Source organism: Canis lupus, chromosome 20, assembly GCF_011100685.1.
Source record: "Canis lupus familiaris isolate Mischka breed German Shepherd chromosome 20, alternate assembly UU_Cfam_GSD_1.0, whole genome shotgun sequence".
In the NCBI taxonomy this organism is placed as follows: Eukaryota; Metazoa; Chordata; class Mammalia; order Carnivora; family Canidae; genus Canis; species Canis lupus.
This window is the reverse complement of record NC_049241.1, coordinates 36080226-36107104: the sequence shown is the minus strand read 5'-3', so window position 1 is coordinate 36107104 and position 26879 is coordinate 36080226. Positions and strand designations below refer to the sequence as shown.

At 42.4% G+C, this 26879-nt stretch overlaps 1 protein-coding gene and 1 long non-coding RNA gene across 11 annotated transcripts in view; both read left to right on the top strand.

Annotated features, from left to right (window-relative positions):
- The window catches only part of CACNA2D3 (calcium voltage-gated channel auxiliary subunit alpha2delta 3), a 946725-nt gene that overhangs the window by 228308 nt on the left and 691538 nt on the right, over positions 1 to 26879 (top strand). The window lies entirely within an intron of this gene.
- On the top strand, positions 6323 to 7645 carry LOC119864678. Its single transcript, XR_005374887.1, has 3 exons — positions 6323 to 6458; positions 6678 to 6724; positions 7591 to 7645. It is a non-coding gene; the product is annotated as an uncharacterized LOC119864678 (long non-coding RNA).

Below are 26879 nucleotides of genomic sequence, written 5' to 3'. Positions count from 1 at the left end.
TTATTTTAGAGAGAGCACATGAGTAAGGGGAGGGAGAGGGAGAGAGAATCCCAAGCAAACTCCCTGCTGAGCGCAGAGCCCAATATACAGCTCAATCTCAGAACCCTGAGATCATGACCAAGAGTTGGATGCTTAATTAACTGAGCTACCAGGTGCCCCAGCATGTTTCCATTTCCTACTATACTTTACCTTGTAACCTTCATTTAGTCTTAATTTTTCAAGAATCTACATATTTAATCTTGACCACTAGTCCTAATCTCTCCTCTTTAGCCATTTTGATTGCCTCAAGCTTATTTTCTAGCATATTCCTCAGAAATGGCTCAAGGGGACTGTATTCCCTGAGGTTTTCACATGTATTAATGTCCCTTATACTTGAAAATAATTTTGCTAACTATAAAATCTTTGGCTCAGGGATGCCTGGGTGGCTCAGCAGTTGAGTGTGTCTGTCTTTGATCAGAGGATGATCCCAGGGTTCCGGGATCGAGTCCCACATCAGGCTCTCTGTGGGGAGCCTGCTTCTCCTTCTGCCTGTGTCTCTGCCTCTCTCTGTGTCTCTCATGAATAAATAAATAAAATATTTTTAAAAATATTTGGCTCATATTTTATTTCCTTGAGTTTTTTAAATGTTACTTTCAAGGTCTGATTATAACATTTTTTCCCTTGTACATCACTTGTTCTTTTGCCCAGATGCTCAGAGAATTTTTCTCTTTCTCTTTAGAAGTAATAAAAGTGAATATGAAGGTATAAATAGAGCCAGGGTATCTCAGAAAGCACCCAACATATTTTTTTTTAACACCGTGTGAAAACAACAGAAGAGGGAGCTCTGAAGTTAGAAAAGCTACTGTGAACCATGCTTCTTCCTAAAAGTTTAGGAGAATTAATTTCACATAAATATAAGCCATAGAAAAGGATAGAAGTAAAAATCTCATATAAATACAAAGAAAGATAAAAAAGGACAAAAAGAATAAAGAGTAGAGTAACATCTCACATATAACACACTAAATAGAAGAACCCATTCAACAAGTTAAAACTATAATTTTCTCTTGTCAAAATGGATTAAAATTCATTAAGAAAGTAATAAAAGAGATGAGAAATGAAGTGACAAGTGAGGAAGAGCATTGGAAATAAAAGAAAAAAAACTTTTTAGAAATAAAGATTAAATAAGAAGGAAGACAAGAGTAAATACAATAGGTAATGCCTTAAAAGAAAGAGAAGTTACAAATTAGGAACATTTTAAGCAGAAAAAAATAGAAAAAGAATTCAAGAGACAGGGACAAATATTGAAGACAGGCAAAGGAGATCTAACATATAACTAATTGGAGCCCCTGAAGAAATAAAGCAAGGAACAGAATTAGCATAGAATCTATAATTCAAGAAAAATGATCTGAAATTCCATACTGGGACCTCATGTCTGCAAACAGTGGCCCACAATGACCAACAGCCAGGACATATTCTGGTGTCTCATTTCATAACTGCTCATATCTTCCATGCCTAGAATAGTGCCTGGTTCACAGTAGGTGCTCAAATGATTGACCTAATGTATTGATGTTGGGTAAATGCATAAAATATTCTTTAAAATACTGACATAAGATTATGACATGCCTAGAACATGTCAGAATTTTATTTCCCTGAACTATTGCTTACTGCATATGAACCTGGATGAGACTAGGAATATTATTATAAGCTATTACATACCAAATTGTGCTTTTCCCTCACCGAAATTCATGGATTGGAGCCATAACTCCAATGTAATTATATTTGGAGATAGAGCCTTTAAGGAGATAATCAAATTTAAAAGAGGGCAATAGGACAGGCGTCTTTATAAGAAAAAAAAGAGACACCAGGAGTGTGCATGCACAGAGAAGAGGCCGTGTGAGGATAGAGCAAGAAGGCGGCCACTTGCGAGCCAAAAAGGGAGCCCTGCCTATACCTTCATCTTGGACTTCAGCTTCCAGAACTGCTGGAAAATAAATTCCTGTTGTTTAAGCTGCCCAGTCTTTGTTAGGACCTCCCCAGTTTTAGGATTTTAAGGTTTGGGTAACTCTGTCTAGTAAAGAACCACAGCACGAGGTGCTTGCTAAATGCAAAGGGAATACAGAATGGGTATTGGAAGAGAGTGAGTATAAATGCCAACTATGACCACCAGACTAGTTACAGAAATGAGGACTATAATAGTCACAAGTGTCTCCTTATTTTGTTTTGAATGTGTGCATGTGTGTAGCACATCTTTGTTCTCTTCCTTATGTTCTTCTCCTGTAATGTAACATAAGATGTGTTGACTTTATATCATAGTGTTTCAGTGTTGTTAACTTTCCATCATGATATTTAAATTACTGGATATTAAAGAGAAGAGTAAACATCATGCAAGGATTTTGCATCCCCTTCTGGGGAAAAGGCTAGTACATTTTGGTTGTATGCAGAGTAGTAGTATCAGTTGTGTCATCTTAGGTGGAAGTGCTACGTTGTTAATGCCTTTATTTGGAGATTAGGTATGATTTAAGGAGATGCATGTGAGTACCAAGTTGACAAGGGGTGGACTTGTGGTGGTTAATTTTCTGTGTCAACTTGGGGAGAATAACATTGAAATCAATGAACTTTGAGTAAGCAGATTGTCTTCCATGAGGTAGTGGGTCTCATCCAATCAGTTGAAGGCCTAAATAGAACAAAAAAGATTTAGCCTCCTGGAGCAAGAGGGAAGTTTTTAGCAGACTGCCTTTACACTTCATCTGTACCGTTGGCTCTCCTGAGTCTCCACCTGCTGGCCTTGGGACTGAAACTGCACCACTGGCTTTCCTGGGTCTATAGGCTTCCAGTCCATACTGCAGGTTTGGACTTGGCATTCTCCTTAATTGGGTGAGCCAATTCCTTATAGTAGATCTTTTACTCTCTACATACGTACATCTTGTTGGTTCCGTGCCTCTAGAGAACCCTGACAAATATACAAGTATTCAACATTGTGTACCAAAATACTTTGGATTTTTGGGGGATGAGTAGGACCATTCTTTTTCTTGTCTCTTAATAATATAAAGGTGGTTGACAGTGACTCCAGATAGCTACAAATGACTCTTTAATTGCCTTTTTGCTGTTTGAAAAGATCATATTATGATGCTTTTTATACGGTGGAATCAATGCCCTGAATCTCAATTAGTGGTGGAATGGTCAGGACTTCTCTGAAATGCAGTGAACACAAACACATGCATCTGGTAGGTGTGCTCAGAGAACCCTGCTTTTCTCTAAATCATTATGTTCTCTTGGAACATGCTATCTATGAAGTCTGAAGTCTGATAGGAAGCAGCCATGATCAGCAAGAGTCCTACTAGCCCAGTGACTGTTCCTACTACTTTTCTTAACTTGATTCTTAAGACCAGTTACTTTGTTCTGATACACATACTGGGATCAGGCCCGACTCCTGTTTTGTGGTCAGTGGTGAACATGTGGCTTCATAGAAATATAATTCCATTTTATTTACAAAGATTATCAAGGTGCTGCTGCTTCTAGGAAGCTTATAGGGGGCGGGCAAGAGAGAAGTGAGCAAGAAAGATTCAGATGTGGTAAGAACTGTGCAGAGCAACAGGCCATCTGCTACAGAGCAGCTAGGTAGCGACTCAGTCTGTATGTTCAAGAAAATATAATTTACTCTGCAATGAAGATAACATTCAACCTGAGACTTGATGACAAGGGGAAGTGGAGACAGGAGCAAAAAGCATTCTAGGTAGAAGCACCAGCAGGTACAAATGCCCCAAGGCATCATGGCCTGCAGATTGTGAGGTACAGGCGTCTGATCCAGAGAATGTAGAGGGGAGAATGGGGAGGGGCAAGGTGGATGTAGGCAGAGCCAGATTAAGTACAGAGGCTGGGAAATAGGAACCCTGGTGGGGGAATGGGGGGATCAAGCCAGGTTTGGCTCCTGCATGGTGTAGATTCTGCTGCAGAGTTTTGAAACAGGGCTGTACTGGGTGGGGTGGGGTGGGGGCAGTGAGGGGATGGGATGCCTTTGGGGCATAGGAGGGAAGCAGGGAGTGCAGTGAAGAGGATTTCTTGAAAAATGAAAGGGATAGACTCAAATCACTGCAAGAGGTGGGGGAAGTAGAGTCAACCTCTGGAGCACAGTTGTGGGGTATCTCCAACTCTATTGTGAGAGTCAGTGTCTTTGTATTTTGAAGTTAAGAAGTGACAAGGATGTCTGCATAACCAACTTAATTTGAAACCATAGATTATTTAGGATGGAATAAGGTGACAAATGCAGGATTCTTCGTGGAAGCATCATTACTGCCATCTGCCACTGTTTATTTAGAATCTGCAGACCGTGGCATTGTAGTGAGTGCAAGTGAGTGGAAAATTCTAATGTCAACCTATTTTGATCAAAAAGGGCTCTTGGAGCCTTCCCCTCCACACTGATCCCATCCCATCTAGCTCTTAAGGCAATTTCAGAGATGGAGTAGCTTTATTCCCTCCCTAAATGGTGTTTGTCTCGCATCTGCTCTGGTCCTTGGAATCTGTGTCTTCTCTCTTGAATCTAAATAAATATTGTTCCTTTGGAACATGAGTGTGGCACCGATAAGGAGCAGAAATACTATTAGGTGACCTGGCTCCCAGGGACTAGTTAGATCAATATCAAAATGATATTGTTATAAAATGGTTCCTTTGATAAAGCAGAACAGTAATGTGAAGTTTGAGGACCCACGGGGTTATAGCGAGGCCCTGGTGTTTTACAGTTTCAGCTCTCCTTCGAGCTCTTCTTGGTTCTCATATTTAGGTACTATCTATTGGCAGCATTTGAAACATATTATTCACACGGTAATCTCTCTAGAAATCCTCCTTAATTGGGACCCCAAGATACATGTATGTAAAGTGCCTGGATTCCAGTGGTTCCAATTTCTGTTTTTGCAGATCTGCTTTTTTAGTACAATAATCTCATTTTGTTTTTTTTTAAATAATTCCCTTTATACAGTTCCACTAAAGGACAAACAGGTCCTTACAGGAAAAAACTGATTTCTCAGGAATGATCTGGTGATGCAATTGTCAGAAAATACAGCACTAGATTGAGGTTGAGCTTCTTGTATAGGATTTCACACCAAACATTATGTGAGAATCCCTTCATTACACTGTGGGTCTACATAGATTTACTAGTAGATGACATCAGCCCTACCTCTTATGGAAATGTTGGTTTCGTGGGATCGGGATTAACAGGGAGCAGTCTCATTTCTGTGGCCTGGGGCAGCAGGCCGGCATCTTGGCTCTCTTCTGTCTGCTAGGATCTTTTTTTTTTTTTTTTTTCTTTGTTTTGGAAGTCTTTCAGGGGCTTCTGCATAGGCCTCCCTGGCCAGTGACTTTGTAACTAGGACGTGGCCGCAATTCTTAAAAGTAGACATTTTTGTCTAAAGGAGTATCTGCACATCCCCTGCCAGTGCTTCTGTTGTCTTGCTCCTCTCTCAGGTGTCCTCATGCGGGCTGCCCACCCTGGGCCACAGAACTGAATTTCTCTGCTCTGTCCCATATCTTCCGGGACCAGGCGTTTGCCATCTGGTGCCCTGTTGTCTGTCTGTGATCACCCAGCTTGTTTGTGCCACGGATCCCTGCAGCACTTCCTGTGCTCTTCCTATTCCAGAGCCTGCTGTTGACCGAGGGTTCCACAAAAGGGTTGGAGAGGTGTTGGGGTGGCCAGAAGAGCAGGGTCAGCAAGAAAAAGTAGACCTCAAGAAAACACAGTGGATCTTAGCTGCCAGACATCATGGTTTTTACCTGCGGTGATTTCTTGGCCTCAGCAGCCTGTCCATGCTCTCTGAGCCTTTGCTATCCATCATAGGGTCACATAACTTTTGCCTTTTCTGTGACCTTGTGCTTTTGGCTGGTCTTTTAAGGTCAGGATTTGATTTAATATTCTCACTGAATCATTCTTTGTCCTCCCTTTTTACACGTGGCTCTGAAATCAGACCTTTAATGTAATAGTGAGGGTTTAAAACTGCACTGTTTGACCAGCTGTTTCAGGCAGTGTTGCCCAAAACCTCTTCATATTGGTGCGACATATTTCAAAATACTAGAACAACGTGTGGCGTTGTTTTTTTTTTTTTTTTTTTTTGGCACAAAGAGCTTTATGGTATTATGGTATTGATTCTTTTGCAAAGAAGAGGTTGTGGGTGGGTCTCTTTATTCCTGTTACACATGTTTGACTGGGAGGAAGGTATTGGCGGGTTCGTGTTATGTGTGCGTGTGTTTTGGAGGAGTCCATGGCAGCGAGATTGGGATGACTTCAGTTTCTAATCCAGGAATCGCCATAAAATCATGCAGGGATCTTGTTTAAGATGCATTCCTCATATTTCCTCATAGCGAGTCACTGGGCAGGGGCTGGGCTTTGAAATGTGGATTTTTTCCCCCATTTTCCTAGAGGATGTTGATGCAGTTGGAGACCACTTGAGAAGCACTTCTCTGAGGAGGGATGCTCTCCCATCAAATGACAGGTTTGGGTTTGTCAGGGATGAGTCTGATCTCTCAAGGGTCATTTTCCATTTCCAGATAGGAGATGGGTTAAATGGTGGTTCTTTATCTCACACTTGGCTTTTCCTCCCTTCCCTTCCATTTCTCCTTTGGGTGGCTGGCATAGGGACCAGTTGAAACCTTTAAGTAGCTTGGAATAAACCATTGTTGCTTTTGGGAATGATAGTATATTCTCTCTGCAGGAGTGCAATGATGTGTCCACCAAATGCAACCTTCTGGTAACTTCCAGGTGATTACTTGTATATGTCTGTGAGTGTAAATGGGGGAAGATAAGGATTTGGGCAAATTACTGAACTTTGCTGAGCTTCAGTTCCCCTGCATGAAGATGGAGGTAATAATAGTACCTAACGCATGGGGTTGTTGGAAAGGTTACAGGTTACGAATACAGCCTAATCTGTAATAAGTGCTGTATCACTGTTAGTTGCTATTAGTATCTTTGTCATTATTATTGTTACAAACTTCTTTGAATTGAAGTAAAACTCTTCCATATCAGAAATTCATAGAAATCAACAGGAATGATACACAGTGGCTTGCATGCTCTAAGGAGTTGGTGGATTTCTAGGATGAACACGGCCCTTATCTGCAATGTAGAGGTTTTATCAGCTATCTACTGTGCAGAGCATTAATAGGACATTTTCCTGTCCTCTAGCCTCAGCTTAAAGGGGCTGCCAATTGCAGATAAAAGCACTGGAGTAATCTCAGTTGACTATTGTCTGCCTCCTTAATCTCACCATCAGTGAAATTAATATTTGGTTGCTGAGGGAAGACAAACATCTGTAAGTTTTTCCTGGTGGAATGGCTGTTTGGTTTCTATTGCACACATTTTTCTCTCAGGTTAAAAACTGTCTAAACCTGATTTCCCCCTTTTAAGATGGAATCATGTTTGATTTAATGGTAATGTTTATAGTGCTAAGGAGAGTTAAGAGTCATTCTGGCGTGAAAACCTTCTAAGCCTTTAAATAAATACATTGTTATCTTGAAACTTTCCAAACTGAACTTGGAATTCACTCAGGCATCTTCTAGCGCTTTGATAAATAAGAGGAGGACAGCTAATGATCCTGTAAATTCCTAATAATGTTGTGGCCACTCTTGCAGTATGCAAACAACACAACAGAATGCAGGACGACGATGTGCTCTGGCAAACGTCCACGTGAGTATTCATCAACTTGTTATTTGAAATAGTGTCCCAATTACACAAGATTTATTTTAGAAGGATTTGGTGTTTTATCATCATTTCTCCTCCCAACTAGCCTTCGGGCTCCCTTTCCTTTCTCAGTTCATCTTGCACAAGGATTCTGGGTTACCTTTTGTATGACAGTGTTTCCATCAGCTGGCTCCCTGCTGCCTCTAACAAAGTATAATCCTTGGAGCAGCCCTGTATCACAGGCCCTTCTCGGTGTGCATGGGCTGTCTCTACCCTACCCTACATGGGCTGTCTCTACCTCAACACCGTTGTGCTGTAGACAACACTAGCCAACCCTTCGTTTGCCTCTCTGGCCTTTGCTGGTGTTTATTCTCCGCAAAACTCCTCCCCTGCCTCCACTGCCAGGTACTCTGGTACTTTGGGAATCCCTCAAGTCATCTCAAATGTCTTTCAGTAAGCCTTCTCTAAACACCCTACTCTCAGAATTAATCATTTCCTCCCCCTTTGTGGGAGTGTAAATGGATGTAGGGAAGCGCAGAGAGGTTAAGTGTCAGAGCTGGATGGGCAATGAAATGCTTAATGAAAAAATGAAAATGCAGAAGCAGAGTTAGAAAGAACATGTCAGTGTTAATTTTGGGACAAAAAGTAAGGCTTTGTGAGGCTCAGTGTTGGACTGCACCCTGAAAGAAGGTTGTGTATGTTAAGTCCTGAAGAGGGAAAGCCTCTAAGTCGGAGGCGGCCACAGCTTTACTGGTGGATCTATGATCTTGTCTGTAGGGAGGTGTGCATTCTGTGCTGTGTGGGGGAAGTACTGTGCCAGGTCTTGCCAGACCCAGAAAAGGAAGTCTTCAAGATTGAACAGCTACCCTCTTTCCAACTTGTGCTGGTCAAGAGACCACCCGATGAAGAGTGTAGCAGCTTCGAGGGTCTGGTCTTCCTTTTCCACACAGGGGCTGCCCTGGGTACAGCAGAACCTGGTTATAAATCGAAATGCATTTGAGTGAGAGAAAAAGGAAGGAGGTTTATTAGACTTATGTGCTACTGTGCGTTTCCCCAAGTTTATGTGGCTTCCCAGAGACTCCAAATTTTTCCCCATGAGCTAGGCAAATTTAGGAACCTTCTAGAAAGGTACATGCTTGAGAACTTTACAGTAATGATATTGTGTTACTCTGTTACTGATGCCATCAACATCAAAATGCAGAATTTCCTTTTGTCAGGGACCTCTGTAAGAGCTGCACCCGTAAAATATGCTGTTTTTTTTTCCCCAGTGGTACTTTCTTACCCAGAAACTCTGTAAAAAGAAATAATGATCTTCTCTGATTAACAGGACACAATAAAATTATTGAAGGTAGTATTCCACATTATTCTGCTTTTTTTGGTCAGTCTGCATTTGGCCCTTCCTTCGTCCACTTGGACTGACTTTCAGGCTACAGTAGGCAGGGTCTAGTTACAAGCACTGAAGCAGAAATGCAGATTCAATGAGTAATTATTAAGAACTTTCCAGAATATTAGCTGTTTCAGTTGCCGCAGTGACTAGTGATGGAATAGTCCATTAGACATTTCTGTTCCCAGCAACTCCTGAGAATTGATTCCAATCTGAGGCAGCCAACCGCTTTGATCAATACCATAATTACTCTTATTGATGGATTGTTTTACAATGGTAGCCATCAAGGTAGTCCGTCAGCTCAGGAGGCACCAGAACTGTCCCCTGCAAGCCGTAATGTACCGCAAATATTTGATTCAAATCAACTTACTATTGAGGCCAGGATGACAAGCGTGAAATTAATTGTTCCACTTCATGTAAGACCTGCATTCTTCTTTTGAGAGAGTAATTGGTTGCCGCATGTAGCATGAGAGCTGGGGGAGCCTGGCCCCTCTGCAATGTTTATGGACTTGGTCTTTTCCCCCCACCAGCTATTTTTTTCCCTGACTCTTTGAGGTGTCAGCGATATCGTACAAGCTGCTGTTCCTGCCGTGGTTGTTTTTTAGTGGCTCTTGTCATGTCAGAGAGAATGGTTTCCTTCTAGAAAGGTTGATTGCAGCTGGTGTAAATTTCTTATCTGAAAAGCTTGTTTATAAAAAGAGGGAGGTTGTTGGCCAACACCAAAGCCAAGGAGATCTCGAAGCATTTCAGTGAAGGTATAAAAATAATTAGGCAAATGACAATGGGCCTGGTGTTCTCTCATGGTCTGTAGGTGAATTCAAGAAGTGTGCTCATTTTGCTGAGAATCTTCTGAATACGATTGCCATTGGAGGCCTATAGCTGGTGAAATGATGAGGACATTGCAGGTGGTGAGTCAAGGACAACTGAGGAAATTGGAGAGTGGATGGGGATAGTCCTGACAGTGACTGGTCATTCAGTCTTCATCAACCACCAATTTATGTTGGATAAATTCAAGATCTCAATACAACTTGAGAGAAGTATCATAAAATATTTTTTATAAGAAAATCAAGTATGCAGGGTGATTAGGCATCAGTTGGGTACTTAAGCATCAGTTGGTTAAGCACCTGACTCTTGGTTTCAGCTCAGGTCATGATCTTGGGGTTCTGGGATCGAGCCCTGTGCTGGGCTCTGTGCTGAGGGCAACGACTGCTTAAGATTCTCTCTGGGATGCCTGGGTGGCTCAGTTGTTGAGCATCTGCCTTTGGCTCAGATCATGATCCCTGGGTCCTGGCATTGAGTCCCCCATCAGGCTCCCTGCTCAGTGGAGAGTCTGCTTCTTCCTCTGCCTATGTCTCTGCCTCTCTCTGTGTCTCCCATGAATAAAATAAATAAATAAATAAATAAATAAATAAAATCTAAAAAAATTTTTTTTTCTCTTTCCCTCTCTGGCCCTTCCCTGCCCCCTCAGCTTTCTGAAAGGGAATATAAGGGAAGGGAGAAGAAATGTGTGGGAAATATCAGAAAGGGAGACAGAACGTAAAGACTGCTAACTCTGGGAAACGAACTAGGGGTGGTAGAAGGGGAGGAGGGCGGGGGGTGGGAGTGAATGGGTGACGGGCACTGGGGGTTATTCTGTATGTTAGTAAATTGAACACCAATAAAAAATAAATTAAAAAAAAAGAATGAAACAGAGAAAAAATAAAAAAATAAAAAATAAAAATAAAAAAAAGAATTAAAAAAAATAAAACAAAAAACAAATAAAAAAACAAGTATGAAAGTTATAGTTGGTGCTAGGAAGGGTTAAAAGGCTGTAGAAACAGAGAGGCCCCAAAACACTGTAACCTTCAAGGCCTCAAGTGCTTCCTGAAATCCTGGTTAGCGGAAGATCTTGCTGAGGATATGGATTGCTTAGATTCTAGGGATAAGTCAGAAGCTAGTTCTTCTGGGTATGGCAATGCTTTTTAAATTAAAAGTTGTTTATTATAGCATTTCCAATTGGGATACTATAGGAAATGATGTAGAAGAAAGTGATTCTGTGACAACTAATCCTATAGCCAACCAGTAATTATTAAGTACCGGCCATTTGTGAGCCTTGGGGCTACCCAAGGACATGAGGCCCTGGACCCATGAAGCTTACATTCTTGTGGAACAGACAATAACTATATACTCAGATATGTCCGGTCATGTCAGATAGCATCTGGGATGGCAGATGATGGAAGGTAGCGATTGTCAGATGTTGGAGAACAAAGGCCAAGAAAAGGTACATAATGTAGGTTCGACTCTATCCAGCTCATGAGCTTGAAGCCACCTTCGTTATTAAACTTGTTTGTTTTTGACACATTCTAGTGGCAGAGCTTTCCTTTTACACCTTGGAAGGAAGAGACTTTATACTATCAGTGGTCAGTGTAAGGGAAAGAGCCAACATAAAATACCCAATTGCGAATGTTTGGGGATGGCTCTAGAGGTAAGTGGTTCAATTTCTGCTCAGTCATGTAAGTGTTTGAAAGTATTGATCGAACACTTTCGCAACACCTGAAGGGACCAGGAGTGATTAATAATAAATAACCTAGAAAAGCAGAACTCAGAGAATTATAAAGCTTCAGATGATGCTGCCTAGGCGGGAAGGAGGATTCCACATTAGTAAGTTGTATGTGGTTAGATGCAGCATGTGACCTCATTAACTCACATTTCTGCTGCAGGGGACTGAGGTGGCTAAAGTATTAACCTGGTCATCATGCTGTTTCCCAATGTCGGGTGTCTTTGGGTATCATCTCCTCCTTCCTTTTGATGCTGGAGTCCTTATAAGTTCCAGCCACAAGGCGGAAAGAATGCCCAGGCTCCACTACTAAGGTCCTAGATCCCCCTGGATACAGGAATTGCCTCAGAAGAGGGCTTGTGACTTATACTAGGCCAATCAGAGCTGCCTTGGACTGCTTTCCAGGGGCCAGTGAGAAAGACATTCTTACTATCAGGGTGCCTAAGTTGATGGAATGAGTCTGGCACGGTGGACATGAGCCTAACAGGCCACTTAGGAAGTGCTTGTATGGAAGCAAGGGAGGCAGAGCTGAGAGCCGTAATGGAGGGAGAAACAGACACCACAGATGTAGATAGAACTCACACTAGTGAGTTCTTGATTCTTCAGGTTGCCTTGCTTAAACCCACATACATATTTAATAGGAAAAAAAATTCTCCAAAAACAAAATGGAAATATGCCTCCACCTAATTCAGCTGCACTGGTGAGAGTTCATTTCTGTTGTATGAATAGCCAGGTGGAAGTGTTTTTCCTGCGTGGTGGGACGGAGAGACCTTCTCCAGGAGGGAACAACTGACACCTGGCTCCTGGTTCCCAGGACTCACGAAGCCATGTCAGAGCCACTCACTGTGATTCCAAGATCCTCCTAAGTAACTTTTATGATGACAGCATCATAAATGTATGTCATAAAGGCTTTCTTGCAAGGGAAACGTATACAATTAAAAGTCCATTTAGTGAAAACTGAAGTCTGCCGATACATTTACGTAGCTGCAAAATAGGGGCTTCTGAGAAGAGACAAAATTTGCAGCTGCTTATGCCAAGCGCTGGGTTGTAGCTGTTCAGCTTTTGCAGTACTAAGGGATTTTTCAGTAGTGTTTGTGAACCAGCTGCTCTGCCGAGATTCAGTAATATATGGGCAGAAGAGTGTTGAATAAATATGTTTCCTCCTTCTCCTCCTTGGGAATCAAGATCTTTAGCCCTGACTTCTTCTAAGAAGTGAACCCCGTAATGTTTGGTGTTTGTGAATGATGTCAGCTATTTACTTAGTTACTTGAGCCATTCCTTGTATGGAGCCGGCACATGACAAATTTGTCTGCTTTCTAGTGGAAACTGCATTTATTGTATCCACGCTGAGCTGTCACTCCCTGGGACTGCTCATATTGCTCTTGTTTTTCCTCCAGGGAGTAGACCCGTGGAATCGAGTGCCTCAAATTTACAAAGCCACTAGGATGTGTCCCCCATCCATTCTTCCAGTGTTCAACCAGGCTTTGGCCATGCCCAGCTTCTTTATCCTCTCTTAACCATGCCAACCTCTTTTTGCTCAGGACTCTGACTCTCATGTTCCCTCTTGTCTTGAACAGTCTTCCTTCACTTTTCTTTGCATATCTGGCTTATCACTCAGATCTCAGCTCGTATGTCACCTCTGGAGAGGAGCTGGCACTGACCAGGTGATCTAACGACCTTTGCCCAGTTACTCACTAACTTGTGTTGTGCAACCCTGACTCCTTTTCTCCTTAATAGCTTTCTCTGAGATCTGAACTCAGTTCCTGCTTGTTGGGTCTTTCTTCCCACTAGAAGATAAGCATCATGAGAGTAAGGGCATAGTCTGTCCTATTCCCTGTTGTATTTTTGGCACCTTTGTCCTGGCACATAGTAGATGCTCAGTGATATTTCCAGAAAGAATAAATGGCTGAGTGGTTTACTCATTCCTCTGAGCAGTGAGCTCATTCAAGCAAGTTAAGCAATTTGTTTTAGCATCCCTCTCTAGCTTCTCTGATATAGAGAGGGAGGTGGAATGGGATGTTCGTTTGAGACTCCACATTAAGTTGGATGCTGTAATGATCTCATTTAATCCTTATAAGAACCTAAGTAACCAACAGTACTGAAGCCCATCTTCTCTCCATATCCGGAGTCTGGTTTCATTTTTTGGCACCTAGGGTTTTTTTCCTGGCACTTGCTACCATGTGGATTAGCTGAATTTGTGATTATATGTGTTCTATCTTCTTTCCCTGATGGACCTGTAAGTGTGGTCCTAAGACTGTTATGTCCACTGTTGAACCCTCTGATCCTTGCTGAGGGCTTGGCCTGGAGTGGGCGTTCCAGGCCTTTGGGGCTAATGATGAGGGTGGAGAGAGGCTCTTGGCTGAACTCCTCACTTTGCCTGGTCTGGACACAGGATTTTGTGACCGCAGAACTCCTTCTGAACAAATTTGTGATTCCTCATGGTTAGAAGAACATTTTAAAAATTCTTTGTTCACCCGTTCTTCTGCAGAGGTTGAAGGAAATATAAAATCTTTCTCACGAGCACAGGCAGGCCAAGTTCAGAAAGATCCATGGTCTTGTGTGTTTAGTGATACTGGATCTTAGAGTCTGCCCCCCACTCTCTTAGGTTTACAGAGGGAATGTCCTCTTTGAAATGTCCTGCCCTACCATAGCAATCGTACAGCTCCCTCCATGGTGCTTGAATATGACCCACCCAGAGAAGTCGGTTAAGGTGGGGCATTCTCTGCAGCTCCACAGGGTTGTTTTTTTGGGCGGGAGGAGGGGTGACCTCAGTCTAGAAAGAGAGGGGGTTGGAGTCAGGAGGGGTTAGGCAGGAATTTCGATTTTTTGCTGCTACTCTCTGAGGAGTTCTTCTATATTTCACTTTAGCGTGTTCCCAGAACCTGTGACAGCCTGTATAATTGCTGGACCGACATAAATCTATAGCAACGATGGGTAGATTTTGCTGACGCATTTTCTTCGGCCTGCAAGACTTGGTAGACCATGTCTGCATAGCGTATCATAACCTCAGGCCGTGTGGGACCCACACCGAAAGCAATTTGTTGTGCCTCCAAGGTCATGACATGAGATGGGGGAGGCAGGGAGAGGGAGAACATAATAAAAAGAGCACCATTTTGGCAAGGAGAGGTCTCCAAATATCTGTGATTTAAACATGCTAGTTAAACCCCTGACTGACCAGAAGTCTTTTCTCATGGTTTGAAAGTTGAATAATTAAATATACTTAGACTTTGAAAAAGAGAGACTGAAAAATTTAAGACTGTATCCAGTTGCTTAAAGGATTTTGGAATTTTTTCTCTTAAATGCATCCATTTGGTCTACAGACACACACTGAGCACCCACTGTGTGCCTAGTGCTGTGATCAGTGCTGAGGACACAAGTGTAATGACAAGGCAAGTAGATTTCCTGCCAGACAGAACCTGCCATCCAGCCAAGAAGAAGCCATTGCTTAAGTAATTACAGTTCCCTCCTCCAGCAACCACATGGAGAGCTCCCTCCTGGTGCTGCCAGAGGAGACCAATTTTCTTTTTCCTTTTTTTGTTCCATTTTTTGTTTATTTTTGGTGTACATTTTAAATGTTTGTTTTAAATTTTTAATGATAAGTTAAGAAAATAATTCAGGAATCCACTTGCTTTAGCATTAGAACATTACAAATAAAACTTAAGCTCCTTTAGACTCCCCCCACTCCCACCCCAGGTAAGCACTAGAATAGATTTGGCTTTGCAGAGAATTTTTGTTATATTTCCACACGTGTGTGTTTACCACCCTTGAAAGCTACTGCCATTGTTCTAACACAAATGCAACACATGATGTGCACATATATGTGGAGTTTGCTTCTTTTCTTCTCTAGTACATTTTTACATTAGTTTGTGTTAATGACTGGGAATATAGTTCGTTAATTTCAATTACTGAGAGTAGTGCTTATTTACAACTTGGAAGCTTGTGTGTTGGTGACTGTTTACTGACCCACAATAGTGAAAGTAATAGAAATAGTTGGCATGTATTGAGTGCTTAATGTTTGCCAGGCTATTCTAAGTCTCTTACGTGGATTATCTCATTTAATCATGAGCACTTCAGTGGGCTAAGTGTTATTTTTATCATCAGTTTACAGGAGAGGGAGTATGAAGCAAGGAGAGATAAGGTAATTTGCAGACAGCTGAAAAGTCATGCCAAGATTAGCAGCCAGGTAGTGCAACACCAGAGCCTGAGATTTCTCAGTTCTCTTGAATACCTGTGGCTTCCAGGAATGTCGAGGCTAAATGCAACTAATGAGGCGGCAGTGCATGGCAGGATGGCACAGAACTCACTGAGGACTCACTGGGGGGCCCAGTGGCTGGTTTGCACATTTGTCAGTTCATTGATTCAGCAAACACCTGTTGTGCACCTTGGACATTGTGAGTTCCCTGTAGAAAGATACTGCGGGGACAACACACAGCCCTGCCTCACGGAGCTCACAGAGATCTAGGATAATGTTGAGACCACCTGTATAAAAGCAGGCATGATGTCTGGCCCTGGTAGGGTGGGAATCTTGTCCCCTCTGGGATTATAGGATCTGGGTGCTGTTTTGTTTCATTTTCTTGCACACTAGACAGCATTTGTTAAATTGCATTATGAATGTGGGTCCGTAGATGTATCTGGAAGGAGACTGGCCTTTCTGTAGTGACACTGTTGCCTTCTGTGTTATGCAGCAGCTTGTCCTGGATGCTGGTGTTTTATCCCCACTTGCTGCCCAGCCACAATATGACAGATTTGCTATTCATCCAGCCCAATCATAGTTAGCATAACGGGCTCTGGTGCCCACCCAGATGTGGTGGGTGGTGTCCTCAGCTGATTACAAAGATTGTAGCCCAGGCATTTCAGGAAATCGCTCTTACTTCCTGTCCTCGTATCACTTCTGAGGGTTGATTTTTCTGCTCTCGTGTTGAAAAATGAAGTAAGGGAAAGGTTCTCTTATATTTAATGTGTCTTGTATAATGATGAAAGATAATCACAGTGCCTAGGATTTTTTCTTTGAAAATCAGAACAATTAAGGATAGAAGGAAGTGTATGACACTTGGCTTTGAACTCTGAGATGCATTAATTGTCCCAAAGGCTCAGATGAAGGAGGTGTGCTCATCTTTTTCTCTTCATTTGGGTCTATAATAATCTTCTGGTTTAGGAGTGGAAAGGTTTAAAGTCCTCACTCTCTTCCTTTTCTTGAGGTTTTTTTTTTTCCATAAATGGAGTGGAAGGACAGCTCATAGGAAATGTTGACCAGACTTTTTATCTAGCATTTTAGTTTATAAGGGGCTAGATATACTAGTGAATTTATACTAGCTACTGTATAAGAGGTACATGACTCTTATTTATCTGGTTACACTTATTTATTTGGGTACATTAAATTATGGTCTTCTATTTTTTAGCCCATTGAACTAAAAACTATCAACTTTTCTTTCATTACTTTCATTTCATTACTTTTATTATCACCTTTTTTTTTTTTGAGAGACATCCTCCTCCTCAGTGAGATCTTTTTCATTTTGGTATGCATATGAAGGGAAAAATGGGAAAAATATATATTTAAGAGAAGAAAGCATAGTTTTTATCTTGGGTTAAAACCCACTTGTACTTTGAGGAGGTTCAAATTTCAGACCTAAAGCCTTTTGAGGTTCAAATTTAGTTTGCTTTTAGCAAAAAAGGCAGCTTCCCAGTTCAAAAGGGGGGAAATTTTAAAGACTTACAGGATACTCAAATGCTTTCTTAGATATCAAATAGCTCTCAGAGAAAGCATTTGATGAATGAAGGATGCAGGAATTAGAAAAACATGGGCCATTTTTTTCTTTATATATAATCACATTTAAAAGCAGTGGAAAAGTTCTTAGGTCTTAGAGACCTGAGACTTAAATCAGTGAGTCTTGGAAAATTTTGGTTGTTGCCAAACCCAGAAAATGGTCCGGTTTGGCTTGAGCTTCATAGAAGGGAAAAGTCCTTTAGCTGTCTCTATGATGTATGAAATTCACACAAGAGTTGTTGGAACATGAGGTTGTGGTAATACTTCTTAGAATGAGAATTGGATCACCTACTAGCTGCTGTCGGTAATAGATGTACTGATGTCTTTTTGGCTATCATGCCAGGTAACTGAAAGGCAAAATAAGGTCGAGACAGGTACGATGGGGTATAAAGAGTCCTCTAAACTTGCCTTGGAGTGCCAATCTCCCAAATTCTTATGTTTTTGGAGTTTAATGTTGTCTGAAGTTACTCTGGCTTCTGGCTAAATAAAGGAGGTGGATTATGGCTACGTAGAACAGAGGGCTCTGTTGTTGCATGGCCGGGGCTCGCAGTGGACTCTTCAGGAATGTAAGCACAAGGGTGGGGTGGCGAAAGGGCTTACTCTTTTTTTTTTTCCAAAGATTTTATTTATTTATTCATGAGCAACACAGAGAGAAAGAGGCAGAGACACAGGCAGAGGGAGAAGCAGGCTCCTCGTGGGGAGCCTGATGTGGGACTCAATCCCTGGACCTGGGATCACACCCTGAGCTGAAGGCAGACACTCAATCACTGAGCCACTCAGGCATCCCAAAAGGACTTACTCTTGCACATTGCAGGACATTGTGGCTTTTCATGGAGTAATGATATCTGCTGAATTGAGTGAGTGCCTGACTGATGGAGGGTTGCAACAGCTGCCTGGTCCATGCTGAAGGAATGGGATGCAAGGGTGCAGAGAGCAACATTGGCACGGTCAGTCCATGCCCTTTGGGTTTCAGTTTGGGAAGGGCACCATTGACGACATGGCAAGGTGATGACAGGACGACACCCAGCTAGACCCGGCCTCCTGGTCACCCTCCATTACCATGGGCCTATGTCAGGCTTACTCTACTGTCATTTCAATGGCCCTTGGTACCCAGTGAGCTCATCAGCAGAAACTCTGACACATTTAGATGGTTTACAGGAGCAGACAGGGCAGGCCCTTGTATGAAGAGCGTGGAGAGAGTCCAGGGGCCTCTTTTTTTTTTTTTTTTTTTTTAGCAGCACTGCTTGATCCTTTACCCCCTTATCTTAGGTTGGCCCTGAGCATGAACCACAGCTGGTTTATGTTTTGGTAGTTTGTATTTATCGTCATGTAAAGTGGGGGGAACATATGAGCACAACCATGATGTCAGTGTCATTTGGGCCTCTAAAGTAGGCAGTAAGAGGATGATATGAGTTTACTAGAAAACAAATATTGCAGGTAGTATACAGACATGAGAATTGTGATGGTACAATTCTAATAGTTTGGAAAGAGTATCTTTACATACTGATTCATGACTCAATGGTGTATTTTTACCTTTTATAGCTAGGGTCTTATGAAGTGATATTTTCAATGAGGAATATGCACTTAACCTCCTTGAATAACCCTCCATAAGTACTCTTTAATAACGATGGTGTGTTGGAGTTGTGAAGGAGGCTCTGAAAGCCCAGAACCTCCTGTTCCGGGTTGCTCAGTCCCTAAGTGGATGGTTTTAGGGACTTCATAGGTGTTCACTGGAGGTGCAAGGTGGACTCTCTCATCCAGTCACAGGGAGGAGCACTTGGCAAGTTTCAGAAACATGGTTAGCATGTAGTACTCAATACTTTATTTTTTAAAACAAATAAAGGTCCTCTTTCTGAATCAGAAAGAATTTAGTTGCTGTTTCTCACAAGTCAAAAGTTGGATGTGATCTGCACTCATTAAGATGCTTTTTTTTTTTTGTATATCTTTTTATTGGAGTTCGATTTGCCAACATATAGCATAATAGCCAGTGCTCATCCCATCAAGTGCTCCCTTCAGTGCTCATCACCCAGTCACGCCATCCCCCCGCCTACCTCCCTTTCCACTACCCCTTGTTCATTTCCCAGAGTTTGGAGTCTCTCATGTTCCATCACCCTTAATGATATTTCCCACTCATTTTCTCTCCTTTCCCCTTTAATCCCTTTCACTATTTTTTATATTCCCCGAATGAATGAGACCATATAATGTTTGTTCTCCTCCGATAGACTTACTTCACTCAGCATAATACCCTCCAGTTCCATCCACGTCGAAGCAAATGGTGGGTATTCCATCAAAAGATGAATGGACAAAGAAGATGTGGTCCCTATATACAATGGAATATTACTCAGCCATTAGAAATGATGAATACCCACCATTTGCTTCATTTGATGCTTTTTTATATTGAAGGCTGGTGTTGAAGGCAAAGAACACCTAGTCCCTGTTTTAAGCATCTCATAAGCCTTAGAAAGTATACCCTAGATGAAATGTAGAAGATGAGTATCTATAATATTTCGGTGGCAATTGGGGCAGGATATTATATGTGATAATTCCAGAGCCTACTGCTCTTGAGTTATTTTTTCCTTCCTAAACATGTACGACTTTTAGGGGTTTGCAAATTCATTCATATACTGATGTTTGAGCTTAAACTAATGGCATAAAAAGGTTTCAGCTTCGGAGCAAAGGGTTTTTTAGGGATGTTTTTTATGTTTAAAATATAAATCTCTTTGGTTGCTCCAAGTTAGAAATGATAAAATGAAAGATGGAAAAGGAAGAAGTTAATAGTCTGAAACCTAACATTGGTATGTGTTTATATTCAGAATCAGAACAGTGCACTGGCTTTGGCAATTGGGAAATATTAATATTCTGAGTTGTGGCGTGGGAATTTGGGAAAGAGGTTTGAAGAAAAAGCTCATATGACCAATTTTTAATAGAAAGGAAGTTGCTGCTCATGTATCAGAAATACTGCTCATCTGTTCTGGATGGGACAGCCTTCATGGGATGGCCATTCACGGCCTCATTCCTTCTCTGCCGGTACTATGGCCAGTGGCTGCCAATACTGAGCTGTGACTGGCTGCTTGCCACTGAACCAAGACATGTGCCTGATTTAACTTTGCCATGGCCTTGTGAATTCAGGACAGTTACTGTCATCCTTTGAAAGATGGGAAAACTGAGGTTTGGAGAGGGAAAAAACTTATCTGAGGCCTCTGAGTTTGGCAAAGCTGGGACCAGAAGCCAGGCCTGTCTTTATATTCTGACAACTATGGAAGAGGATGAAAGAAGCAGAGTATTTGGGAACAGTAACCTTGGAAGCAGTGGTTCTGGAACCATTTATTTTTTGTTTCATGAATTTGATTGATGAAAGACACTTAAAATGGTGTTTAATACTTTGGAAAGGGCCTCTCACAAGAGGAAAGATGTCAGTATATGGTATCTGTTCTGTTGTCATTGTTTACTACTAATAATATTGGTCCTTGAGAACAGACACATAAAAGCTTTTCTTGGCTTGATATACCAGAAGCAGGAGCAGCTAGTCTGAGTTTGAGGTTGGGCAAGGTCATATGTGGATACCATTTAATTCAGACGTTGGGATCTTCAGCTTGAAAGTATTCTTGAACTTGCCTTATTCTCCCTGCATTTAGCATCCTCCTCACATGTCTACAGATTTAATTGTTAAAGCAGTCTTTAGCAAACTTACGTGCTGAATTTGCAAATATGAATGAGAAAAAGAATTCCTTTCTTCTTTCTTTTGGTCCCATTCAGCCTTCCCTTTGGAGATTATTTAGGATCGATTGTTGTTGTGACCTTACAAACCTTGCTTTCTTTAAATATAAAGTCTAGTAATACTGTATGTTGGATGTCGCAGGAATCAATTGACCTGGTCCAGCCATTACGTTAATACCTCTCTTGAGTTTACCTCATGGGCTGCTTTTCACCACTGCCACCACTCAACAAGATATTGACAGTCCTCATTTCTCAAACATGGCTTTGCCAGCCATCCACAAGAGGCCCATTTCAGCGGCCAAGTCTATTGGCTTTCTGTTCTTGCTTAATCATTTACCAGAGACCTAGAGGTTTTAAACAGCTTCCATTGATGATCTCACAGTTCTGCCGGCCAGGAGTCCAGGCTAGTTCTGGGAGGTCCACATTCATTGTATTGTAGGCTGAAATCAAGGTGACTCCTAGGTTAAGTCACAATCTGGAGGCTCTGGGGAAGAATGCTCTTCCATACTCACTTAGGTTTTGGCTGGACACAGTTCCTTGCAGTCATAACGCTGAGGTCTCTACTTCTTGGCTGGCTCTCAGTTGAGGACATTGCTCAGCAACCCTAAGGGCACCCTCAATACTTCTCCTGCGGTCCCTCCATGTTCAGAGACAGCAGTAGTGTGCAGAGGCCTTGTCATGCTTCAGGTCTCTCTGACTTTGTCACCCATCAGAGGAAGTTGTCTGCTTTTAAGAGATTATTTAGTTTTATGTATGATTTTAATATAAAATCGGGAACAGTGGGCTACCAAGAGACACTGGAGAAAAGCAAAAGAGCTGAATCTCATTTGCATTCTTAGAAGTAATTCTTTCTAAGCCACAGCTGGCAATAAAATACAATAGATGGGAATGAAAGGTGGGAGTTCAAGTCTTGGTTGTAGGATCATCAGTCTGGAGAGCTTTGGGTATGATTTTTGGGACTTGATTTCACCATCTGTAAAATGAGAGAGCTGGGCTCTGAGGGTTGTTTTTCTTAGGGTTCTTTTTCCTTTTTTTCCCCTCTGCTCTCATTCTGCCTTTCTCTGGCAGACCTCATTAATCAACCATCTTACTCTTTCCTACTGAGCTTGGACGCTGTCCTAGAATCCTTTTGACGTGGCTCTCCAGGGAGTCACCAGCAATCTACTGGAGTTGGCACTGTAGATGAAACCTGTGTGTCATCCTAGCACTTGGAGGTCCTGTTTCATCTGAAATGCGATGATTCTCTGAAAAGAGAAATTATCAACTCCCTTGGCCAAATTGCAGACAGCCAGAGAAGAGCCAGTTGGCCATGGCTTTGCTTGTCATACAGACATCTGGGGAGTGGGTTCAGTTTTCAAGCCACAAATTGAGGTGTGCAGAAAAAGTCACTTTCTTTCCTTCTAATTGAACTTCATTTCTAGTTTGAGCCCCTGTTCTGCCAAGTTGTTGAAATGAAATCTCAGTCAATCCACCATACTCCCTTTGGCTCTCCTTGGGTCTGTTCCAAGTTCCATGGACCCACATAGATCCCAACCCCAGGAGGGGCTTCTGGTACTTTGCTGTCCCCTCTTGCAGAGGCATCCTTGCTCCCAGTTGTCTTTGATTTTTTTCAAGAGAGATGAGGTTAACAAACCCCCAAACTCAGTAATACATAACTTATTTTCTTATTCAGGCAAAGTCCTCCATGTCTTGGGTGATTATCCAGGGCATCTTTCATCCACACAGTGATCAAGGAGCTAGTTGTTTCAGTCTTGTTTCATCATGAAGCCTCTAGTCCCTCAGGCAGACAAGACAGAACTGAAAGGTCATTGGGTGCCTCTTCACTGTGTTGGTCTGAATGTGATGCATGCCTTCCCATATCCATTGGCTAGGGCTGGACACGTGGCCTCACCCATCCCCAGGGGGCTGGAAAAAAGCGTGCGTAAGGGTGACATGTGGATATCAAGCAAGCATTGCTGCAGTGTACAACAGTTGACTCATTTTGAGTTGCTTCTGCATTTTCCCATCCTGCCTGCAAGTCTTGAGCAGGTTGCCAGCTCTCTGTGTTATTCTCAAGCTGCTTTCAGCCAGCGAGGGAAGCTTCCTATTCCTCCTATGCCTCTGGGCTTGGGCAAGTGCTGGGGTCGTCATGCTCTTCAGCCCATCTGTACCATACATGTATGTCTTTTGCCTACTTTCTTGACAATAGGAGTGCTTAGTACTTTATGTCGAGCTGATTTTGAGGCCCATAACATTCCCTGGGAGTTTGCTGGAAAAGTCAGCCAGATGCTGGTAATTTTGATCCCACTACATTCTGATAGAGACCCACCTCAAAAGCAGCCTTCTTTATGCCAACGTTATCCCAGCCTTTGTTTTGAGGGGCTTCATGACTGGTATACCTGCCCTACCTGGCATTAAGACCTCTCCAGAGGCTGTGTGAAACATGGTCACTGAGATTAAGATTTCTGCTATTTCTTGAAGAATTATGTATGACTTAACATCAAAGCCCCTAGAAGCTACTGAGCCAGAATAGTAAACATCTTGCTCTATTAAAAAAAAAAAAAATGCTGTTGTGGGCCCACTGTGGGCCCCTGTTGGCTTTATACAGTGCTATGAGAATAGCAAGTGCAGGTGTTTCCAGGTTCCCTAACCTAAAAATATTTGGGACTTCTTTTCATCCTGTCCTCTCTGACTCAGCTAATGTAGGATGCTGAGGACTCAGGGCTCCTTCCCACAGACTCTTCCTAGGGACATTCCTTGGTTTCTCTTAAGAACTTGCCAACATATCCAGCCTGCGTAGACTGGCCCTAACCATGGGCACTGGTGACCACAGGTGAGCAGGGTGAGTGGGGAGAAGTGGCTCCAGCTGCCTCTGAACCTATTCTTCCCAGGCTTAGTTTATCCCCAAGCTCTCCATTAGAGAAAGTTCAAAGCCAAGGCTTACACTCCGTTGTTCTGGGTCCTGGTATGGGCTGTAAGGGGAAGCAGCCTCTCCTCCTGGTTAATCCATTAAAACATTACTCTGCTTCATCATATTCTTACTCTGTCTTGCTTACTGTAAACATGTCACTTGAGAAGGGAAAGCAGATTTTCGTGGTTCCACATGCCCAACACTGGATATCTGTCGGTGAGAAGACTTGCTGTGGAATCTGTGAAGGTCTCAGCTCTGTTCTTTCTTCTCGTCCAGCTGTGCTTATTGGCTGGAAAGAGGGTTTGGATTTGTCTAGTTACTCTTGGCTGCCGAGTCCTTCCTCCTTTCTCAACTTCTCATAAGTTGAAAAAGATCTTTGTTTCCATTTCTCTCTGTTTTCCTCCCTGTCTGTCTTTATCTTTGTTTCTTTGTCTCTCTGTCTCTGTCTGCCTCTCGCACACATGCTCCCCTCCCTATCCTGATCCCATTCCAGCTTCCCTGATTTAGTTCCCACTGCTTTCTTTAACCTACCAATCATCTGGATAAATTAAATCACTTTCTGTGCTTGCTTCATTCCTCTTTGTGCTATTCAGTCTGTTGGAAATGATCTTCTCTTATGAGAAAATCTTGTGACACCTAAGTGTAAATCTTTCCCATTTTTTTTTTACAAGACATTTTGTATAAAGCAGTATGTATAAAGTGTAGAAAGTCTGGAAAGTACACTCATACATATTTCTGTATTTATAGAATTATTTCTGTCTATAAAGAAATATTTAGGAAATACAGAGACATATCAGGTCGTAAGAAAAACCTAACTTTATCATCTAGTTATAAGCATTTTGATGTCTTGCCTTTCCTCTTTCTTTCTTTCTTTCTTCTTTCTTTCTTTCTTTCTTTCTTTCCTTTCTGATAAACTTGTCTGAGGGGTACCTTTGATTCTGAAGTCCACCTGAGATGCAGGTCTCTTCAGATTTCTCTGTGTATAGTTATTCTGTGCTAAGAGAGATGACATCTTCCTCAATATCGCTAGAAGGTTGGTGTCCTTGCTCATGACTGTGTGCTCTGGCTCATTGTATAGCAGATGACTCTAAAATATAGTAGCTTAAAACAACAAAAACTTGTTATCCCACAGTCTCTGTGAGTCAGGAGTCATAGCAGAGCCTGAGTCCTCTGGATCTCTTACAGGCTATAATCAAATGATCAGTCAACTGTAGTCTCCTCTGAAGTCTCGACTGGGGGAGGGCCTGCTTCCAAGCTCACTTATTGGACTGAAGGCCTCAGTTCCTTGCTGGATGTTTGCTGGAGGCTTCCCTCAGGTATTTGCCCTATGAGCCTCTCTGTAGAGCAGCTCACGACATGGTGACTGGCTTCCATCAGATGGAGCATGTTAGAGAGCAAGAGAGGCAAGCAAGAGAGGATCCAGAGTCCTTTTATAATCTCATCCTGGAAGAGGCATCATATTACTTTTGTCATACCTTGTTCATTAGAAAGAAGTCCTCAGGCCTAGCCACATTCCTCAGAGGGGAATTCCACAAAGGCATCAATACCAGGAAGCAGGATCACCTAGAAGCTGCCCACTGCAGACAGGTTTATTTATGAGCTGCTGTCTTTTACACACTGGACTTTGTGGCATCTTGGGCAGAGCCCTGACTGATTATGTTCAAATCTCTACCCTCCACAGGTTGGTCAGATGATGCATCTTGCACCAGAGGCAGGCACTCAGAATCCTGACCCTTTGGACTCAGAACATATGCCTTCTTCTTGGTGGCCTCTGCCCCATCCTATCTCTGTGCCTTGTTGGGAAATGCTTGTCAGGCTTTCAGGTCTCAGCTCATGTACCCCTTTTCTAGGTGGGCAGTTCTAACTTCTCTCATGCCATCGACCACTTGGACAGTTTGACGCTTACTCTTTATTAGGAAAAATATATGTTCAAGTTCATAAGGCAAAATGAATAGAATTATAGGAAAGCCCAATTATAATGAAATGCAGTTATCAAAATATAATCTCCTGGATATACGATACAGTAATTTATATCATCTTATTAACATCTTAAATAGCAAGATCCAGTAGCAGGTTTAATTTCAAGATAGTGATGACAGTAAATGCAGTTTTGATATACCAGAAACAACTACAATGTGGTAGGAAAGTATCTGATTTCTGTTGGTGATAAGTCTTGGGTTCTTCTAATACAAACTTTACTGTTTACATTTAAATTTCAAGGGAATGGTAAATTTCAGTGAGCCATAATTAAAAAATCAAAATAGGATTCTTTTTTGAACATCCTGAACCCCTGATTAAGAACCTCCACCTGGAGGAATGGGTTAGCTGTCTCTGTGTACCCCTCACCCTCTCTTTTTCCCCATGTGTACCCATCTCCCTCCACCCCCAGATTCAGGGGTCCTTGCTTGACCTCTTGCTGCAGAGTGGAATGGCCGGCAGGGTTCCTTTGGAAACATGAGGCTGACATGAGAGAAGAGGGAGAACAGTTGGATAAGAAAATGAAAGAGGACCTGGTGAATCAGGGAGTCTTTCCTGATTGTGTAGCAGAGTTTGGTGTATGCAGCAGGGAAAGCAGAGGTTGGGGTGAGCTGGAACAAGCCGCAGTGCTGGTGTGTGAGAGAGTGAGGGAGGGGGAACGTGATGTGGAAGGCATTGTCCTGTGTATTTCTGTCAGATTGAGGTAAAGATTCAAACTGTGTGTTTTCGGGCTGCCCAACTCCTGTGTCTGCAAGCCCATCCCTAGGCTAGAGCTAGACCATCATGAGAGGGCATTCTTGGATCGGATTTGCTCACTCATGCCCCTGTGCTTGATTCTTTATGGAGACCAGGGTTTGTGTACCGTGTCTCAAGGGCCACATCTGGCCAGCTGCCTGTCCCTGTGCAGCTCTAGTTCCCAAATTGGGGGCACGATCTTTCCCCGATGCTGTATTGCTTGGGTGCTGTTCCGTG